Source organism: Notamacropus eugenii, chromosome 6, assembly GCF_028372415.1.
Source record: "Notamacropus eugenii isolate mMacEug1 chromosome 6, mMacEug1.pri_v2, whole genome shotgun sequence".
NCBI classification, from domain to species: domain Eukaryota; kingdom Metazoa; phylum Chordata; class Mammalia; order Diprotodontia; family Macropodidae; genus Notamacropus; species Notamacropus eugenii.
Genome location: NC_092877.1, coordinates 256,400,279 through 256,413,600, shown reverse-complemented (window position 1 = coordinate 256,413,600; position 13,322 = coordinate 256,400,279). Strand labels below are relative to the sequence as shown.

The 13,322-nt window shown below is 39.2% G+C and overlaps 1 long non-coding RNA gene across 2 annotated transcripts in view; it reads right to left on the bottom strand.

Moving 5' to 3' along the window:
- LOC140512804 (uncharacterized) overlaps positions 1 to 13,322 on the bottom strand; it is a 58,987-nt gene that overhangs the window by 36,084 nt on the left and 9,581 nt on the right. For both annotated transcript variants that reach the window (XR_011969924.1, XR_011969923.1), the window contains exon 2: positions 619 to 753. This is a non-coding gene — a long non-coding RNA (uncharacterized lncRNA). The remainder of the gene's footprint in view (positions 1 to 618; positions 754 to 13,322) is intronic.

The window sequence follows — 13,322 nt, the reverse complement described above, 5'->3', positions numbered from 1 at the left end:
TTACCTTTCACTTCTTCAAGATTCAATGGTACTCTTGAAGGTGCTTAGTCTCTTTACCATTGACTCATGTACCCACTGATTGCATTCCCCAATTTTTGGGGTCCCCTGAAGTCTAATTGAACAGCTAGCTGGCATGGTAGATAGAGTAGTGAACCTGGAGTTAGGAAGACCTCTTGGTGAATTCAAATCTGGCTTCAGACACTTACTAGTTGTGTGACCTTAGGTAAGTCACTTAACCCTGTTTGTATCAGTTCCTTATCTGCAAAGCAAGCTGGAGAAGGAAATGACAGATCTTTCCAGTATTTTTGCCAAGAAAATCTCAAGTGCAGTTTCAAAGAGTTGGATGTGCTGCAAAACAACTCAACAACAAAACTAATCTAGTTCCATTTAACCATTTAAGAGCCAGATTAGCTTTTACAAAGGAATATTTACTTCAAAGGTAGAGCAAAACCAAACATATGAATATTACCCACAAAACCTAGAGAGTGGAGGTAGTATCCTGTCTTATACCACCTCAGTCTCTGAGGACATAAGGTCCGGGGGATATAAGGGAGAATTAGATCCACAGCTTAACTCAGGTTCCTGTATAGCGTGGTCCCACCAAGTTCCAAGTCCCACCTTGAGCTCAGATCCCAGCATTCTATCTTCTCATGAATTCTCTCCTGGTCTGGCAGCAACATCTGACCTAGAATCCTGTAGCCAAGGTCTTTATGACTCCAGGCGCTATGAGTTCAGAGACCACATCACCTGTAACTAGAATTGAAAAAGACAAAACAGAATGAAACTTCAAACTGAATTCTTGGGGCCACAGTCCCTATAAAAGAGGTGAGGGAAGGTAGCCCCTTCCCCATAACCAGTTCATTGTATGGTGCTTAGAGGTCAGGTGAGTAGGGTCTTCATTTCCTGGATGCTGCTAAAAAGAAAATAAGAATATCTAAGTCTGATTGTTTTAAAGATACAGGCCAGTTACAGAGACAATGAAGAGTCTGCTACCACTCACTTGATAGTAGAATGCAGGATGTCTTCTTCCTGAAGCAGATCCCTGCTGCCACCCACACGGGGGCCTCCATTTTAAGAGATTAGGGCACATATGCAACAAAGTTCTGGTCCCTATAAATATTGATGCACCTTTCCTAAATCCTTTCCATTGCCCAATATTTCTTGGGTCTGTGCAGGATGAAGGAGTTTGTGCATGCTAGTGGGAAGATATTCCAAACAAATTACAAATTTATTATGTATCAGTCTCAATATATTGTTGTATTTCATAGTATACACTGGAATTCTCCAGTGAATCCAACTCACCATTGCACTACACAACTGACTTCAGTTCAAAGTCAAAGATTATAATCTTCCAGTACTCTCTGTAGTCTACTCCATGTGGAGAAGATATAGTAGCCATAGGCCCCAGATATTCCCCTTTTCCTAGCAAAGAAAACCCTCTGCAATTCAACTTTCAAGTCACGCTTGTGTGTGAATTTTAGAAACATTGCAATGGGTGTGGAGCCACCGCCAACAAGCCATACTGTGGAAGCATGCATGCTACTGGCAATCCCTAAGGATATTGGGGAGAATTGGGCTCTGCATGTATAAATTGTTTTCAGGTGAAAGACTCAGAGTGATTGCCAAGTTATTCTGAAAGCTGAAAAAAATAATTTTCTTCTTCATTTACTCTACCAGAGAGAAGGTTCTCATTTGTTGAGTAAATTAGATTTGGATATTTCTAGAGCTTGGCGTTTCTTTCACGAGGATGTGGAGGCCGCTCCCCTAGAATGAGTTGTCATCCGATTTGGACATGGAAGTGATTTGGTAACTGCAAGGAAGCCTTTGCGTTGCACTTGTCCCACAGCAATTACATTGGAAAGGGTCCTAGACTTGTGGGGTGTGGGATGTGGGATAAATTTGGAGACAGACCACAATATGTAAACAAAACCTGCCAGTTTTCCAAAATATCTAACCACAAGACTTCACATTTTGGCAGTTTAGAAAGAGTCAAAAGTGCTTTATTCAGAGACCAAATTTTATTCTCAGCAGAAAGAATTGTGAACTCCATTTAAAGCAAGAACATACCAAAACCAGTCCTCAAAGAAGGATATATGCACAGGCTAGAGAGGGAGATGAAAAGGAGGAACACTATAAATGTTAAGGTTGTGTTCTAATAAAACAATTGCATTAAGTTACAAAGAACAAACATGATCCCAAAGATACTTCCTTCTACTCCTTAGCAGAGGTGGAGGGTCCATGGGTGTGCATGGATTTTTTTTAAAAAATCAGATTTTTTTTTTAAATGTATTGATAAGTTTTGCTGATTTTTTTACTTTTAAAAAAATTCTGTTATAATATTGGATGTTTCTCTAGGACGAAAAAGGGACATGACAAAGATTTAGGCAATGTAAAACCAAAAGATATCAATAAAAATTTGTTTTTAAAAATTGCATTGATGATGCAGCTATGAAAGTGAAACTTAAACCAAGATCAAGATTTTTAGGATTTTTTAAATATAAAAGAATGCAATAGTTATAGGGTTAGAGTCACTTAAAGTTCATGTAAATAGCAAATTCATGACAAGAGACCATTTTAATAGAAATGGGCACATAAACAGGTCTTTTAAAATATCCTTTGTTAAAGGACCCACAAATTGATAAATTCTGCTAAAGGAGTATTACCAAATGATATTCTTTTGAAATAATCCATGATTATATTGATTTTTTTTTAATTCGCATTATCCTTTGCTAAGTGTCAATAATTTTGAATCTTACATGAAATTCCAACTCTTGAGATAAAATTAACCCATGTAAACAGAATCAAATGACCATGGAATGTCATTATTGATCTAGACCTCAGTGTCCTTCTATTCCAAAACATATATAAAAATGAATTCCCATTATAACACTCTCCACAGATGATCATCCAGCCTTTGCTTGAACGTCTCCACTTAGAAGGAGTTCACTACCTCCTGAAACAGCCCATTCCACTTTTAATAGCCCTAATTGTTAAGAAGTTGTGGGGTTTTTTCCACACCAGGCCTAAATTTTCATTTTTTTTTTAACTATTACTTTTTGCTCTTAATTTTGACCTCTGGGGAAAGAGCACGCTGGTAAATGGATAACAATTGGCTTGTGTGTGTGTGTGTGTGTATAAATGTCATATACTTTTAAGTTTATTCTGTATTAACATTTTCTCCATCACTTTTTTATGACTAGACTATCAAAAAATGATGAAAAAAGCCTTGATTTGCAGTTTTTGCAGATTTCTGAGATATAAATTCTCTCACTGAAAATTTAACAAGCACCTCTCAAGAGAGTAAGATCTGGCTCCAGTATGCTACTGTTATGGGACCAAACTATACAAGTCTAGTTGCTTTTCTACTTGACAAGTCTTTCAAGTACTTGAAGACAGATGTGACATTCTCAACTTAAATGCTGTGCAATCATAACCCTCAAATATTCTGGATGTCCTCTTGAGATAGAAATAAAGGTAATTCCTGAATGAAAGGGTTATAGTTTAAATTATCCTTATTTGAATTTAAACTAAGTCAAGTCCTGCTATAGGATTGCCTTAAAGCCCCTCATAAACTTTCTACCTTTCCAATCTTCTTACACCTTCTTTCCCTTTCTCCTCTAACCAGTGACACTGACCTCCTCTGCTGTACTCTCACTCCAAACTATGCATTTTTCAGCCCATGACTGGAATTCTCTTCCCATTCATCTCCATCTTTTGATCTCCTTTAAATCCCAGTTACAGTTCTTCTTTCTATAAGGACTCTTTCCTGATTCTCCCAAATACAAGTATCTACCCATTGTTGATTATCCCCAATTTATCCTGCACGTATTGCATTTGTACATAGTTGATTTCATGTTGTCTTCCCCACTAGACTGTGAACTCGATATGAGTAAAAACTATTTCCCCTCTTTTTATCTCCAGAACTTAGCACAGTGCTTAGCACATAATAGGCCCTTACATGCTTACTGATTTGACATGGGTCAAGATCTGAGACTGAAGCATCTTAGTCCATTGGAGAAAAAACTAATTGTATGTTAAGAAATTAGGAGACCAAATCTGGGCCAGAGTTTGCCACAAAGAGGCTGTCAGCTGGTTAGCTAAAAGTCAGAAAGGACCAGAGGCAAAAGAGTGTTATCCATTTAATATAGCAGAGCAACAAGGAACTGAAATCAACCAGGGCCAAGGCAGTAATTGAGAAGACTGGAAATGAGGTTGGTCAGGATGAGAGGTTCAGAGCATGGCAAAGAACTGGCAGAAATCTTTTGTGCTTAGTTTATTTGGGAATCCCTGTAGGCTTTTAAACTAGAACACCCAGAGCTGACCTGCCCTTCCCTCATCTACCACAGGGAATACCATAGCAGATGGTAGCTGGCTCTCCTCCAGAGAAATCTCTGGAACAATCCTCAGATGTATTATGGCTGGCTTTGAATAGTTTCTTATGGACAAACAAACTGCAGCATGTTCACAGCAGAGTGGACGGATAGTAAAGGGACTTGAAAAAATTTCATTATGAATATGAGTTGAAGGAACTGGAAATGTTTCATGTGGAAAAGAGCAAATCTAGGAAAAATAGCTATCTTCTGATATTTGAATGAGCAAGAAATTGGACTTAACCTACTACCAACGGGAGAAAGTTGCAGCAAAACAGAATTCAACTCAATATAAAGAATTTTCTAAATGTCCAAAAGTGGACACAGTGGAAAGCAGCAAGTACCCTTTCTCTGGAAGAGCTCAATCTTAAATGACCACGTCAAGAATTTTGTAGAGAAGATTCTTCTGTAGGGTTCATGGTTGGATTTAATAAATTCTAAGGTCTCTTTCAAACCTAAGATTCCGTGATTATATGGCTTTGAACAATGTCTAGCATAGAGTTGATGCTTCTAAAAGAAAGCATTTATTTTTAATGTTACAGAAAGCCTAGCAAAGGCACAATTACAGTTAAGGCTACCCTCCAGGAAATTGTGAAATTAGTGGGATTTTTTTTTTTTACTGTTTCATTCTTCCTGCTCTGAACTCTTTTCCCTTCTTTAAGCATCTTGTACCTATTAGATGCCAATCAGGCTGCCTAGTTCTTTCCTGTCACCCACCTGATAGCTCATTCAAATTAAGGTAAACGGAATTTCCTTTGTTTTCTTTCCATTCTCTCTCCACTCCTTAATATTTGCATATAAAAGAAACCAGCAGAGAGATGGCAATGTTTAACCTAAAGTAGTGAATTTCTGATGATAAAATTTTAAGCATTAATGGAGGCAGTGGGGGGTTTTTGTTGTTTTTTGTTTGTTTTGGCAGGAACTTTTCTTGGATCCTTTCAAATTACTTTATATAGGTAACTCCACCCTCATAAAGCCAGCCCTTATTACAGCATACCTTTGGCAAGGAGACCCTCTCCTTGCACATTTACAGAGTCCCATGATGGCAGACCACTAGGAAAAATATCCTGGGATGACAGGTCCCCGTTTCTCCCAAGCCATCAGGCATGTAACATCGTCCTAGGGGTGGAGCCGAAAGGGAGCAGTCGAACTCTGGGCTGTGGGCTAAACTTCCAGAAGGATTGTATAGGCCATCTTTCATTTCACTAGGCCTCCAAAGCCCCTGGCTAACATTGTACTTTATAATGATCAAATAAAGCTTGCAGGTGGGGCCTGATGACAAGGGGGCTCAATGCACGTGAATCCCTACTCATTGGCACACATTTTGCTTTCTCTAAGCCTGGTCTGAATTGTAGATGATGCTTCTCTGGCATGACAAGAAATACACCAAGTCATGGAGCCAAAGGGGAGAAAAAAATTAAAAAAGAGGCCAGAAAGTTGGCAGAGAAGCTGGCTGGGCCTAACAGTCAGCAAACAGGGTTGAAGAGTGAGTCACTGTTAGCAGAAATTGTGGTATATGAAAACAATTACTGGGCTAGCCTGAATTTTTAATAGAAATTTCAGGAAACTCAAAGACTTCTGGACAACACTTGAATTGGAAGGGAAATGAAAATCCATCTTCCAGAAAAGAAGGCTGACATTGTCAGGAGCTGAAAAGAAGTGGTTATAGGCAGTGTGTGTCAGGGCCTGCATCAAACATAGCAACAAGGTAGGAGCCAGAGGGGTATTACCAAAACAAGAAAAGAGAAGAGAAGGGTGGGAACAACAGGAGAAACTGACCCCTAGGAATGACAGAAGGAGTAGGAAATACAACTTTAGTATCAGGGAATAGCCACATGTGGTCCTGTAGGTCCTTAAGTGCAACCCTCTAATGGAATCCAAACTTCACAGAGCAAATCCCCTTAATAAAAGGATTTGTTCTATAAAACTTAGACTCAAAGGGCTGTACTTAAGGACTGCAGGGTCACATGTGGCCTTGAGGCCGCAAGTTCCCCACTGCTAGCCTAGAGAGAGGGTCAGGGTAAATCTGCCCACATTAGGCAGAAACACAAGCAACAAATTGTTTCCTGACATAACTTAGCAAAGGAAGGAAGCTAATATGGCCTGTGTGAATGAAGACACATTAAAAGACAGGCACCCAAATAAAACTAGTGCAGCAATGATCAATCAAGAACTGAAAGTAATTCTTGTTAGTTATTCATCAGGGTACTCACTATGTACAGGATTATTTAAATCACCATCAAACGTAGGTTTTGAAGTGATCATTAATATACTTGTCCATTTAGTTTTAGAGAAGGAAAAGTAGTCTGAAAGAGCCTCAGCAATGGATTTGAAGCTGAGTAGAGCAGGTCATGGATCCAGCAGAACTGCTGCACTGAAAGCTCCTGGAGTTTCATTTTCCTAAACACTTGAGATTTATTTCTATAGGGCTAAAAACCCTAGGGATTTGTCTTGTGCAATAACCTAGCCCAGAAGATAGTAGGTGATATCCACTGCAGTTCCTTTGTAATCATGAATTAGCTAAGATTACAAAGTCAACCTCTTTGTAACTAAGGGGATTGTTTTCAGAGAAGTCTTCCTTCCTCATGAAGAACTTTTCTAAGATCTCCCACCTTTCTGATGTTCTCCTTCTCCAGTTATTTTCAACAGGCAGTCACTACTACTTGTTTGTTGGTTGTGGGTTGTGGGTTCTTTGGGTGCTCTAATAATACCAAGTATCCAAACCATACTTCAGACCATACAGTCATACTAAGCATATACCTAGAAAATGCTTAGTAAATGTAAGTTGAATAATATAGATGGAATGGATAAATGAACAAATGAAATACAGGTTGAATAAATAGATGACCAAGACAAAGTCTAAGATGCTTTGAGAAGCTAGTACTTGGGATGATGCTTTGATGCTCTCAGTGTTTACATAGATGCTTCCGTATTTCAGGATACAAGGTAGAGTAGAAAGTGCACTGAGCGTGGAGTCAAATAATGTGAGTTTACATCCTAAATCTATCACTTCTGACCTGGATGAGCATAGGCAAGTCTCTCAAACTGTCTTCATCTTGGTTTCCTTGTCTATAAAAGGAGGGGAATTAAATGGCCTCTGAGATCCCTTCCAGCTATTAATCTATGATCTTATATTTTCAGATTTTTAGTGCTCTGTTTCAAATAATAGCAGTTTGTTTCCATAACTAGCTATCTAGTATTTACATAGCACTTTAAGGTTTGCAATTTTTTAAAAATATTTTTAGAATGCTTATTAACCTAATCAAGCAGGATTCTTATAGCTACCATTGCAATGTTCTACTTACTGTTTCCCCAAATTCATTCTACTTCGAATTCCATTTAAAAAATAGATTTCATTAATGTGGGCAGCTACTTTTTATAGGCAGCTGCAGGCCGGATCAAAAATGAGTATAGGGTATTATAAGGGAAACTAATAAATATTGACCAACCCCTTCACACTAAAATACACAGGCTCATTCTTTTTTCCAATAGACTTTGTCTTCATTAACCACCTGCCAAAAGTTTGGAAAAGTAACTGGTTCATGCATGAAGTTGATACTATACATACATGTCAGGCCTAGAGGCCTAAGGGCTACCCTAGTCTTTCCTTACCTGTCACAGGTCTTCGACTGGCCAAACCGGATAAACGTATGAGAGAAGAGACTTTCCAGAGTCGAACAAGGGTTAGGCTTTATTCAGGGTCTTGGTTACATGTGCAGGGTGAATTCTTCCTCAGGAGAGATGAATCCTCTTCCCAAGGAGGCAAAGATCTTACAGTAAGAGAATGGAAGTGGAAGTGGGAGAGGGGAGAGGGAATAGGAGAGAGGGAAGAGGGGCCTTCTGTCCTCTAAGGGCCCCTCAGCGCTAAGAGCGCCTTCAGGCTTTCCTGACCCTACTTAAGCTCTCCCGCCGAATAGTTTGCACCTGAATACCTTGCCTGTTCTCAGGCCTTAGACAACAATAGGTGTGCTCAGACCATGGATTAATCTCGAGGGCGGGGATGCTCTCCCCAGCAAGTTTCCCACGGGGAAGAGGCGGAAATGCACGATAGCCTGGGTCTCACACCTCAATTCCCAGCTGTTCCCTGGGGGGCCTCATGAGAACTCTAAGGTTTAGAAGTCCTCACTTTTACCTGCCCGAGACTGTCCACATGGAACTGAGCTTACACCCCCAACACATATAAAACTTTGATAAAGAAGTAGGAAGAATAATATCTTGATTTGCATGGTAGCTTGAAGTCCTGAGTGAAATCTTTGAAGGATGAAGTTATTATCTTTATAGTAGAAAAAATAACATGCTTGACTGCTTAGAAATGTGTGTGTGAGTTGTATCATAAATACATATATTATGCATATACACACACCATACATATTGTGTATATATAAAACATATTACATACATACATGTAAGTATAAATACACACACATATCTGTATGTAACTGGTAAGGAGAAAAAAAAAGACCAGTAAGTCAACAAGCATTTATTAGGTATTTACAATTTATCAGGCTGTCTATTAAACACTGAGGATAGAAAATAAGGCAAAAATAAGTCCCTGTCTTCAAGAAATGGACATTCTAATGGAGAACATAATATGAAGAAAACATGAACCAAGATATATACAGTATAAATGGCAGATGATCTTAGTGAAAAGGAACTGGAATGGAGCAACTGTAGAAAACCCCTGGGAGAGGTCTTCTTGAGCTGAGATTAGAAGCAAATCAGGGAAGAAGCCAGGAGGCAGAAGCTGAAAAAACAGAAAACAGTCCAGATATTGGGAGTAGCCTAGGAAAATACTTCTTCATGAGATGGAGTACAGCAAGAAGGTCAGCATCCCTGGATCATAGAATATGTGGAAGGCAGTCAAGTGTGTTTGTCCTTCATTGTTGAAGAAGACCATGCCATCAGAGAAATAACGACATGACTTGTACTTGACTTTGTTTTGAGTGAGGGAGAGCTGTGCAGGTCACCAGCCTCACTTCTCCTCCAGAGCCATCTGAATCCAGGGACCAGATATTCATCAGGATGACTGGAGATGACCCAGGGTGAGGCAACTGGGGGTAAGGGACTTGCCCAAGGTAACACAGCTAGTGAGCGTCAAGTGTCTCAGGTGAGATTTGAACTCAGGTCCTCCTGACTCGTGCACTGTTGCTCTATTCACTGTACCACCTAGCTACCCCAAAGGAAGTCAAGTATAAGAAGACTGGAAAAGTAGGAAGGGGACAGGTTGTGAAGGGCTTTAAAATCCAAGCAGAAGATCCCATATTTGATGCTGAAGGTAATAGGGAACCAATGGAGTTTATTCAGCAACAGAAGGGTGGTATGGTGAAGACTGTTGTACTCTTTTTGGCCGCCGAGTGGAGGATAAAATGTAATGGTGAAAGAGTAGAAGCCAAAAGATCAACTAGAGAACAAACCTTAGTTTATTGAGACTGTAGGAAAGCACTCAGAAACAGGAAGAATAAAGTGTCTTTAACTAGAGATCCCCAAAGACATTAAAACCAGAGATAATTGAAGGAAAGTTACAGAGAAGATGACATATGTAATCATTTAGCTCGTTGACCAGACAAATGGAACATTGCTGTAAGGGGAAAATGGAGAAGATCTGATTAAAATTAGGTATGTTTTCTTTTGTGTATTTTAAAAAAGTTGATACCATTTCCTCTTTTTCCAGTTTGTTGTGGTGAGCTTTAGTCTCCCTGGCTTATTTTCTTTTATTTTCCTGTTTTCGTTTGGTTTGGGGCTGGGTGGGGAGAAGGAGCTTTCTCACTTTTCACTTTTCTTCCTACTGTGTTTCCCATCCTTCAGTCTTTTGTAGTTAATTCAGATTGTCAACCCTTAGCTAAAGGCTGGTGGGCCCTTATGTGAATTGTCTAGGTCTCTCTGGCTTTTCTTTTCTCCCAAGGAGTTAATTGCACATTAGTGTATTTATCACATTAGAACAATTGGCACATACATTTTATAGGAACAGAAACACCTCATGTTTGCAGGGTATTTCATAGTTTTCAAATGAGATTTCATATCATTTCATCTTCATAACAGCTTTGCTCTTTAAGATAGATTATTTTTCTCTTCATTTCCCATATTTAAAAAATCACTAAAACTTTAAAAAGGCTAAATAACTACTTCAAGACTGCTGAAGTACTATGTTCATTATTGGTCTGAAATGAAGCCAGGGTCAGAACTAGAATGCAGGTCTTTTGAACACACATCTAAAATTCTCTTCCACCATCACCATCCCCTTGCCATGTTCAATCCAGTGCCAGATTTTCTTGATTCAAGCTTCATAACATCTCTCTCTGTCTCTGTCTCTCTCTCTGTGTGTGTCTCTCTGTCTCTCTGTCTGTCTGTCTGTCTCTCTCTCTCTCTGTCTCACACACACACACACACACACACACACACACACACACTTTTCTCCACTCACATTGGAAATAACCATCACTTCTAGCCTAGATTCTTGCAAGAGCCTTCTAACACTCAATGCTACAAGGCTCTCTACTCCAATCCATCTTCTAGTTATCTACCAAGGGAATTTTTAAAGGAAAAGTCTTGCCATGTTTCTACTACCTCTATCACCTCTGTAAGCTCCAGAGGTTCCCTATTACCTCCAAGATCAAGGATAAAATTGTAAAGTCCTCTTTTGGACATTTAAAGTTCTCCAAAACCTGGCACCCTCCTTTCCAATGGTATTCCGTTTTACTTCTCTCAATTCACTCTACAATCTATTGTCACTATCCTATTTGCTAATCCTTGAACACAAAACTGTATGTCCCAGTCTCGTGCCTTTCCACTGATTGTCCTCTATGTCTAAAAAAAATCCTTTGCCTCTCTCACCCCTGCCTCTTAGTTTTCTTGGCTTCCTCCAAGGCTTAGCGGAATCCTACCTTTCTCCAGGAGGCCTTTTCCAATTACCCCCAGCTGCTACTGCTTCCTCTTCTAAGATTACTTCCTATTTACTCTATGTACACGGCTACTTATTCACATGGTTCCCCCATTTACATGTAAATTCCTTGGGAAATGGGACTGTTTGTATTCTCCTTTGTATTTCTAGCCCTCACCACGGTGACAGGTACTCCATAACTTAATGAGTGCTTATTGAATATTGACTGATTGGACTATGCCATGCTCTGGATCTAAAACATTTCACACTTTAGCCCTCCTAATTTATCTATACTCTTACACTGGAAAATTGAAACAATCATACCTATTAATTTCCAAAACAGAAAAAATATAAATTCTTGGTGGTAAATGAAGAGTAAAGTACATAGAACAAAGATATGTATGTGCACACCTACACGTGTGTATATGCATGCATATACACATATCATTGTTATTCAGTTTTTCAGTCATGTCCGATTCATTATGATCCCATGGATCATAGTATGCTAGGCTCTTTAATCCTCCACTGTCTCGCAAAGTCCGTCCAAGCTACATGCACATATGCACACATGCATACATACATACACACACATTGAAATGTTGTCAAACTCTGATTAATCATAATGACTAATCTTGGTCCAGGAGAACAGATGATGCAAAACATTTTCTTCTTCTCTATAAACAGCTGGGGGAACTATCGGTGTGAATGTTACATATGTTGCCAGACACAGATACTCTGCTGGTAGACTTCATTGAAGTATTTGTCTTAGTTTGAAGGTAGGGCACCAAGGAAAGAAGACAGCATATAAATGATGATTATGAAATAAAAACAAAAGACATAGACAACAGCAAAAATTAAGGAGAGTAAAAAAAGAAACTAGAACAATACGTTAGAATTTTTACATTAGAAATACTACCACTGGGATTAGACTATTTTTTCTTCTCTTTACTGTAATAAATTCTTTAAATATTAATGCATAAATTGTCCTTGGAATTAATATGTGTGAGAGAGGTCCCCTACTATGTTTGCAAACCGCACTTCGGGCAATCCAATAATATTCTACCTTTTCTATTTGAAAGAAACAATTTTTTTCATTTCCATAAATCAGTACAATGTACTCAGTGTACAATTGCTAGAATACTGAATGCAGTCTTCAATGAATGTCTAGCCAGGCATACAGTCAACTTTTGATGGGCATTTCTAACAGTGGTGGGGGTGGGGACATGTGAGGAACAGGAACCCAAAGGAGCAAAGCAAAGCCTGTCTAAAAAGCCAATCAAGGTCACAGCTCAGATGATCAGAGTGACCCTATTGTACTGAATCATTCATTCACTTGCAGTGCCTAGCACAGGACTGGGGACACAGCAGGCACTGTGGATTTCACCCCTATTTCCCCAGAGTCACCATTCTACTTGTCTCTGCCCTGTTCCACCCTCAAGAGGGAAGTGTGGAGGCAGAGATTAAAAAACCCACTGCACTAGGAGACAGGAAACCCAAATTTTAGTTCCCCTTTTACCGTAATATGACCTTAGGAAAATCACTTCACTTCTGTAGGTCCTAGTTGACTAAACTCTAAAATTCACTTGATACCTCCCCTCCTGCAGTCCGGATCTGGAGGAGATGATGTCTTGAGGCCCCTTTCAGCTCTAAAATCCGCAGTGCCATATGCATTAAATAACTTCTATGTCAGCACAGTACTAGCTACTGAGATAAAAATTTAAACAGCTTAAGACATTGTGCTTACAAATAATTTGGAAAGACTTGAGAACTCTAATGAATCCAATGACCAATCACAAATCCAGAGGACCTATTATGAAGCATGTTACCAATGTTCTAATAAAGACACAATGGACTGGGGGAGACTGGGGTGGGAGTTTGGGGGGAGAGAGACAGAGACAGCAAGACAGAAATTAAGACGCATTTAAACATGGTGAAAGGTAGGAATTAGTTTAGCTTCATTATGCATATTTGTTGTAAGGGTTTTCTTTTGTTTTATGGAGGATACATGTAAAAGAAAAACTATTTTTATTCAAAGAAGTTATAGAAATACACACAGAGTAATCTACTACTACCTT